The sequence below is a fragment of the Suricata suricatta genome, chromosome 16 (genome assembly GCF_006229205.1).
Source record: "Suricata suricatta isolate VVHF042 chromosome 16, meerkat_22Aug2017_6uvM2_HiC, whole genome shotgun sequence".
NCBI classification, from domain to species: Eukaryota; Metazoa; Chordata; class Mammalia; order Carnivora; family Herpestidae; genus Suricata; species Suricata suricatta.
In genome coordinates this window covers 57,324,295-57,333,069 of record NC_043715.1, presented here as the reverse complement: position 1 = coordinate 57,333,069, position 8,775 = coordinate 57,324,295, and positions in this window count along the sequence as shown.

Sequence of the window (8,775 nt, the reverse complement as noted above, 5' to 3'; positions counted from 1 at the left end):
TTTATTTATTTATTTATTTATTTATTTATTTATTTATCTTGATATAGAGAGAGAGAGACTGTATGAGCAGGGGAGGGGCAGAGAGAGGGAGACACAGAATCGAAGCAGGCTCCAGGTTCTGAGCGGTCAGCACAGAGCCCGACACAGGGCTGGAACTTACGAACTCTGAGATCATTTCTGGGCGGAAGTCAAATGCCCAAGGGACGGAGCCACCCAGGTGCTCCTAAAATTTATTTTTCTTTGTAATCTCTAAAGCCACCAGGAGACTTGAACGCAAGACCCCAACATCAAGAGTCGAATGGTTCCGACTGAGCCAGGCGGGCGTCCAGCAAAACTGTTTTAAACAAGATGACAAGGAGTTTACGCTTGTGGGGGACAGCTCTCGGCTAAGTCCCCCAGAACCACAGGCAGTTGGACCTTGGTGTGCAGACGTTTGAAAAGCTCCTGGACCTTACGCATCCGAAAACGGTGTGGGCCAGTGTAGTCGAGCTTCCGATGTCCCGGATGCTGATCAGGCCGTGTGAAGCCCGGTCCCTGGATGAAGGAGTTTTCTCTGCCCACGTGGTACAGTTGCTCTTGACCTGGAGTCCAGAGCTCATGTCTCGCCAACTGGTCTTGTTTCCCTCAGACCATGTATTTTGTCATCTTCTTTGAATCATTTCGTCTGGGATTTGTCCATGTCTGCATTGTTGCACATTTCAAGGATGTCAGCACCTCTAAGTTAACTTAGAAATTTAACTTAAACCCAGTAAAAATGCCAGGACTGTTTTCCTCCTTGGAAATAGGTAAGTTGATAAAAACGTCACAATGAAAAAAATTAATGGACAGGAATACCTAAGAATAGGAATTCTCTGAAAAAGAACAGCTGTGAAGTGCTAAACCTGACGATATTAAAGCATTCTAAAAAGTTTCCATAATTTATTCTTATAATGTTTACTTTTGAGAGAGAGACAGAGCACGAGCTGGGGAGGGGCAGAGAGAGAGGGGGACACAGAATCTGAAGCAGCTCCAGGCTCCAAGATGTCAGCACAGAAGCCTGACGTGGGGCTCAAACTCATGATCTGCAAGATCATGACTGAGCCAAAGCTGGACACCTAACCCAGTGAGCCACCTAGGTGCCCTGAAGGTTTCCATAATTTATATGAATGGATAAAGAGGATGTGGTATATACATACAGTAGAATATTACTCAACCCTAAAAAAGAATGAAATCTTGCCCTTTGCAGTAACATGTATGGGTATAAAGGTTTTAATGCTAAGTGAAGTAAGTCAGTCAGAGAAAGACAAATACGTTTTCACTCATGTGGAATTTAAGAAACCAAACAAAAAAGGATTTAACTATAGAGAATAAACTGATGGTTTTCAGAGGGAAATCAAGTGGCAGGTGGGGAAACGGGTGAAATAGATTAAGGGGATTAAGAGCATACTTACCATGATGAACACAGTAATGCATAGGATTGTTGAGTCACTAGATTGAATACCTGCAACGAATATAACACTGTGTGTTAGTTATATCAGAAAATTTTTAAACTTGAATAATTATAACTTTCTGGTATTGGTTCTTGAACTGTCAGACCAACAGAAGAAAATAGAAAGTCAGAAATACTATCAAAAAGAGGAAAATTTAGTCTATAATAAAGGTGGCAAATCACTAGGGTAAAAATGGACTTTTTAATAAATAGCCTTGGGGAATAACTGGAGAGTCATTTACAAAAAGGTAAAATTGGGTTCATACTTCATATCATGTGAGAGAATAAACTGCATATGGATCAGAGAAAAAAACTCATACAAGTACAAGAAACATACAGAGTTGAATCCCACTGTAGCCTGGATATGTGAAAAGATTTTCTAGTTATGATGCAAAAATCCAGACTTAAGACTGGTACCTTTGAGAACATAAAACTAAAGCACTTTTGTGTGGCTAAAAACAATAAACAAAGGTAAAAAAAACAACAGGCAGAGAATGTTACAACCTTGTATATACCAGATAATATGTATCAGATAATATATAAAGACAAAACTGCAAGCAACTTCTGAACTCAATTTAGAAGATTTGTTTTCATCACAGCGTAGGCACCGTGATTTGGAAACCACAGAATTGAATGAATGAATAAATGTTTTGATGGGAGCTAGTGTTTTACTGTGGGACCAGACGGATCTAGAAGATGATGGAAGGTGAGGAAGAACCTGTGATGTTCAATTGGTATAAACTCATGATTTAAAATGTGGGTATAAAAAAATGTGCGTGTATGGGGCACGTGGGTGGTTCAGTGGGTTGAGTGTCTGATTCTAGATTTCGGCTCAGGTTGTGACCTCGTGCTTCATGAGATCAAGCCCCAAGTGAGGCCCTGTGCTGACATCTGGGAGCCTGCTTGGGATTCTCTCGCTTCCTCTCTCTCTGCCTGTCCCCCCGCAGGTGCACGCACGTGCGGGCTCTCTCTCAATTTTTTTTTAAACTAAGAAAACTATGTATGAGTAAAGTATGGGTATTAGTTAATAATAATGTATCAGTGTTGCTCATTAACTGTAACAAAAGCAGCATACTAAAGTAAAATGTTGGCAGTAGGTACAAGGTATTTGGGAACACTGAACTATCTGCAGTTTTCCTGTAACTCAAAAACTTCTAAGATTAAAAAAAAAAGCTTAAACTTCCTCATTAAAGTCTCATTATTTCTTATGAAAAAATGTGTTTGTTTTTTCATAAGACATGGAATGTACTTCCTATTTCTGTTCAGTGAATGGGCCTGGCAGCGATGATGCCCTGCAGCACTGAGCGTGAACCTAGTGCCCGGACCTTGGTTTTGAAATGTCATTCTCTAAAAAAAGAAGCCTCAATAAATAAACTAAGAAATGAGACCAGAAACCAAAGCTTCCTGGAGAAGTGTCTGATCCGAGGACTGAGGCAGGGAAAAGACTGAAGAGTAGAGCGTATCTTCTTGTGCCCCCAAAAAAATAGAGAAAAGCTCAACACAGCGGGGTGGGCTCCCTGCTTTGACCTATGACAGCCTAATTCTAAACAGGAAACGAGAGCAGGTGCAGGAAACGAGTCTTTTCAGATACAGGACAAGTAGTGCAAGACTTTGATCCCGGAGAGAAGGGAAGGGAGAGTCTGTCACTGCAGTGGCCTTCTCTGTGAAGACCTGCTACACGCCGCAGAGCAGACGGGAGGAACCGAGGCAGAGCACCAGTTTGCTAAGTTGACACAAACAACAGTTTCAGGGAAACTGAAGTGACTGGAATTCACGGGGGCAGAGTGTGGAGGAGGAGTGGAATTGGCTTTCCACCGAGCAAGACCTCAGCACCTGTGGGTGGAGGCCATGCTACCTTGCCCTCTGAATTGTGGACGAGCCAATATGGTGGAGCCTTGGAAACTGCATCTTTGCAGACAGACATTCACTTCATGACACCACAGAGGCCACAAGCCTCATGGGAACAGAACCAAACACAGAGAGTCTGGGCTGGGACCTGGAAGAGATAGGGTGTGAGGGTTTGCAGAGGAGAAGGTCACGGGGCCATTTCAGGCTTGTGCTCTGCCAGACCTTTCCAAGAAACGACCGCAGACGGTAGAATTAACATCAGGGCCTGTGGAGCGGCCCGTGGAGTGGGTGGGTTGGCTGGGCCTCCTGAGATTGTGAGCGTTAGGCAGAGACACGACCACCTGGGGACATTTTTGAGCTGGGCCACAAAGCCGTAACATGCTGAAGCAAGGCGTCCCAGGTCCCCAAGTAAGTGTGGGTAGAATGGCCAGCCAGGGTGGCCAGCCTGGACTCAGATCTCTGGCAGACAAAGGGGGCTGCCTTCCCTACCTGTCGTGACTTGTGGGGTCAGGACTCCATTTCCCATAAGTGACTGTGGCTCCGCGCCAACCATCTCCCCCTCCCACGGAATGTCCAGATCAGGCCTAATCTAGGAGCAGAATAGTACCACAGGGGGATGGGAGAAGGGGTTGGATTCTGTATGTATTTTAAAGGCGGAGCTAACAGGATTCACTGATTTATGGGGTGGAGAAGCAAGAGATCAGGAGTAGTGAAGGATAGCTCCAGGGAATCCTGAGATGAATAACTGGAAGAACAAACCTCAGTAAATGAGAGGAAAACACAGAGAGGAGAACGTCTCTGGAGGCGAGACTGGGTGTTTGGTTTCGAATATGATAGTTTGACATGTTTGTTAGACATACAAGTGGGAACATGGAGGGTCATTTCAGGGGTAGAGTCTGGGCTAGAATCTTAAGTTAGGAAATACTTGTATCACATCGCTAATTTATATTGTTATGTGCAAGGCAAATCAATGTTTTGCATTTATCTTCCCTACCTTTTATTTTGCTTAAAGCTTTTTTTCCTACCCTAAATTATAAATGTTCATCTTTATTTTCCTGTAGAACTTTATGAGGATATTTAAAAGTGTATTTGCTACAGTCTGTTTGCACTTTGTTATGCTGTAGAGTGTGATGAATCAACGCTATGTGTAATACTTGCACTTTGAAGATTTATTAAAGTTTACCTCATGATCTATAACTGATTAATTGTAAATATTACAGGGTTGTTTTAAGAGAATGACTGAGGCGTCAGGTTCAGTTAAGCATCTGACTTCAGCTCAGGTCATGATCTCACAGTTCGTGGGTTCAAGCCCCACATCGGGCTCTGTGCTGACAGCTCGAAGCCTGAAGCCTGCTTTGGATACTGTGTCTCCCTCTTTCTCTGCCCCACACTCTCAAAAATAAACATTAAAAATATTTAAATAAAAGAATGACTAATTTTTCCCCTCTACATAGTAGTTATCTTTCATCTCTTTAATTTTAATACTACTCTGACATATTGGGTCATTTTTATTCTTTGATATGGTCTTATATTTTTAATTTCCTTGAAGTCTGTTTTAGATACCTACTGTTGGATAACAAATTCCCTCGGAACTTAATGGCTTAAACAGTAGTCAGCACTTGTCTGTGAGTCAGGGTTTCGGGAGCAGTTTAGCTGGATGTACTCAAGATGTCTGTCATTTGAAGGCCTAACTGGGGCCAGGATCTCTGTTTCCAGGTGCTCCGTGCACATGGCTCGCAAGTCCGTGTTGGCTTTCGGCAAGAGCTCCTGCTTCCATTCCACGTGGGCCTTTCCATATGGCTGATTGTCTTTGTTCGTGAAAGAGAGAGAGAGAGAGCACACAGGGGAGGGGGCAGAGGGAGAGAAAGAGAGAGAGTCTTAAGCAGGCTGTACACTCAACGTGGAGCCCGACGTGGGGCTTGATCCCGTGACCCTGGGATCATGACCTGAGCCAAAATCAAGAGTTGGATGCTCAACCAACTGAGCCACCCAAGTGCCCTGGCTGACTGTCGTCGTGGCACGGTGGCTGGAATAAGCGATCCCTAAGCTACAATGACTTTTATGGCCAAGCCTCTTACAGGCTCTCGCAGAAGTCACACGCCACCATACTCTATTGGTCACATAGACCAGACTGAGTTAATGTGGGTGAAAACTACACACTGGCATGAATTCTAGGAGGCAAGGATCTTTGAGGGCCATCTTGGAGGCTGGATACCGCAGTTATTCATCTCAAGAGCACATGAATATCGATATATATATAATTTTTTTTTCAGAGAGAGCTGGGAAGAGGAGCAGAGGGAGAGAGGGAGAGGGAGAGAGAGAGAGAGAGAGAGAGAGAGAGAGAGAGAGAGAGAGAGAATCTCAAGCAGGCTCCACACCCAGCATGAAGCCCAAGGCAGTGCTCAATCCCACAACCCCAGGATCATGACCCGAGTTGAAATCAAGAGTCAAACGTTCAACCGACTGAGCCACCCAGGCTCCTCCTCTACACGAACCTCTTGATGCCTCCCCCGTCCGTCCAATCCACAGTGTCAACCACTTCCCAAGAGACCGCCACTCTCCCTGTGAAGGCTCTTGAGCCAAAGCACATGCCAAACAACTCCAGCTCCCCTCTCCTGTAAACCCAGCCAGATTCATGTTTCGCCGCGGTCCGTCTCTTCACAAAGGTCCCACCAGCTGTCACAGGAACGGATCAACAATGGGGAGACCATGTCCCATAGTGCTCTGAACAAGGAGGCAAAGAAACAACAACAACACGTGGATCTAACCCTATCTTAGCTTCTTACTCCCTGCACGACCATGACTTTAAGCGCCTCCCATGACTCTTTGACATAACAATCTCTATAATGAACATGACACTCACAGAAAACCATGAGTGTTCTGTTTCTCTTTTCCATTAATGGCAATTATCCAGGATTAACCCTGTGTTTTGTTGGTTACTACTGACATTTCTATATACTGTTTTTCTGGTTTTAAGATTGCCTATTAACCAGAAGAAAATTCAAACACATTTTCAATATGTCAGTGTTTTAATATTTCAAATATGTATTTGAAAAGAAAGTTTTATAGGTAACATATGTTTGAACCCACTAATTATTTAAGAAGTGTTTTAGTTTTTTCAAATTTTCTAATATTTTACCTAGATTGCTATTAATTTTTGGCTACTGTCTTCATAGGTTTTATTCTCTTTGCATCTATGTCTATCCACTCTAGGATTGCATGATCTTATTTCAGAGAACTGTGTCATATTTTTTTAATGTTTATTTTTTGAGGGGGAGGGGCGGAGAGGAGAGAATCCCAAGCAGGCTCTGCGCTATCTGGACGAGCCCAAATCAGAGCTTGATCTCATGAACTGTGAGATCATGACCTGAGCCAAAACCAAGAGTCAGATGCTTAACCAACTGAGCCACACAGGTGCCCCCTTTTGTCCATTTTTGTTATTTGTATTTGTGTGAATCAGTTTTAAGTGTTCTTTATATATTCATAATACAAGTCCCGGACAGATACCTGAACTGATTTTTGACACAGGTACAAAAGCAATTTAATGGAAGAATAACCTTTTCAACAAATAGTGGAGCAGCCATTAGACAGTCATGGCCAAAAAAGTAAAGGAAAAAAAAGGAAAAGGAAAAGAGGGAGGGAGAACTTTGACTTCATACTTTAAAAAAAAATTTATAGTACTCAATTTTGCTCCAAAACTAACCCCTAAAAAAATAAATGTATTCCATCTTCATTGTGACAACGAAAGGTAAAATAAATGACTTCTCTGTCTCTGAGGAATATGTACTTTATTTCAACTTATTAAGATTATGTAATTAGATTATTACATTAAACTTAGTTGCTGGGCCGATATCTGTTTGCTGATTACCGATTTGAAATTGATAAATACTTATCATGCAAATGAACAAATATGATTCACTTAGTGACTACTGCCAAGCTTTGTAGAGGGTTCTGCCAACAGAAGACTAAGAAATAATGGCTGAAACAAATAAAAAAAATGTTACAGCAAATTATCAGGCTACAAATATCTAATCTCTATATATCTGTGAAATGTGGGAATGGCTGCAAAAGCCTGGAAATTTATTGATAGTGTCTTAACTTACAAAAGGTTTGTTTGTATGGTCTTCAAAAGCAAGGCAAAAGATAATCAAACACAAAAACAACTACAATTTTTAAAAAATGTTTTATTTTTGAGACAGAGCATGAGCGGGGAGGGGCAGAGAGAGAGGGAGACACAGAATCGGAAGCAGGCTCCAGGCTCTGAGCTGACAGCACAGAGCCCGACGCTGGTCTTGAACCCACGAAGTGAGATCATGACCTGAGCCGAAGTCGGACGCTTAACCGACCGAGCCACCCAGGCGCCCCACTACAATTTTTGTGGATTGTGTTCCTTTTACTTTTTACACAGGAACAGTTTCCCAATTTTGCTGCCTTGGTGCAATTCTAACAGCTTTGCTCCGCCTTTAAGAAAATGTAACTCAAAAGTATTTTCACATATTGCTTCACCCTCACACCATTTTTATTAAGTTGTAGTTTTCAAACCGATAGATGTACCATTATTTAATTATAATTCTACTCATAGCCTATTGTTTACATTCAACATTTTATTACTATAAGCGAGTCAATTAATATCTTTGAGAATATATTTCCATTTAAAAAACTTCCTCAGTAGAAAAATTCCCAGGTCATACAATGCTTTTTGTCACCGGTAACTTTGGGGAGATGAGCTGCATGGAAGCCTTGAAGGGCATAACCCAATTTCGGAAGGGTTGAGACTTGAATAGGAGTTAATGAAATATATTCAAAGACATACGTTGAAGTATAGGAATAAGACGGTAGATAGAACTGAATGATCGATAAAGTGGTTTTTTTTCTTTTCTAAAAGTTTATTTTTTAAGTACTCTCTACACCCAGGGAGGAGCTTGCACACACCAACCCAAGATCAAGAGTCGCGTGCTCTTCTGACTGAGCCAGCCGACCGCCTCAGACTGCTGTTTCTCTTTATTAAAAGGGAAAAAAAAACCACCAAACCTGTCACTTCCCAGTGTATATCTTTTTTTTTTTTAATTTAATTTCTCCCTCATTAGAATCAGCCACATTAGGGTGGGGATGTGCGTGCTCAGGCGTGTCCCCAGTTTCTGTAACAGTGCCGGGCACACAGGGGGCGCTCACTAAGAGGCTAATGGCCCGGAAAAGGAACGGAAGAAAGGAAACGCAGCACCCAGGCTCCAGGCCACCCGCCCAGGCCCAGCGGACCCCTCCCCAGCGCTCCCGCCCGCACACCTAGCCGGACACCTCCGCTCCCGCACCGCCCGCCCGGCAGCCCAACGGGGCCCACCGCGCGGGCACACCTCCACCCCGCCCGACTCCTGCGCCCGGCTCGTACACCGGCTCGACCCCTACGGGGACCGGGGGCGCTGCAGGTGCGCCCTCGGAGCCGGCGCGTCCAGGCCGGGTGG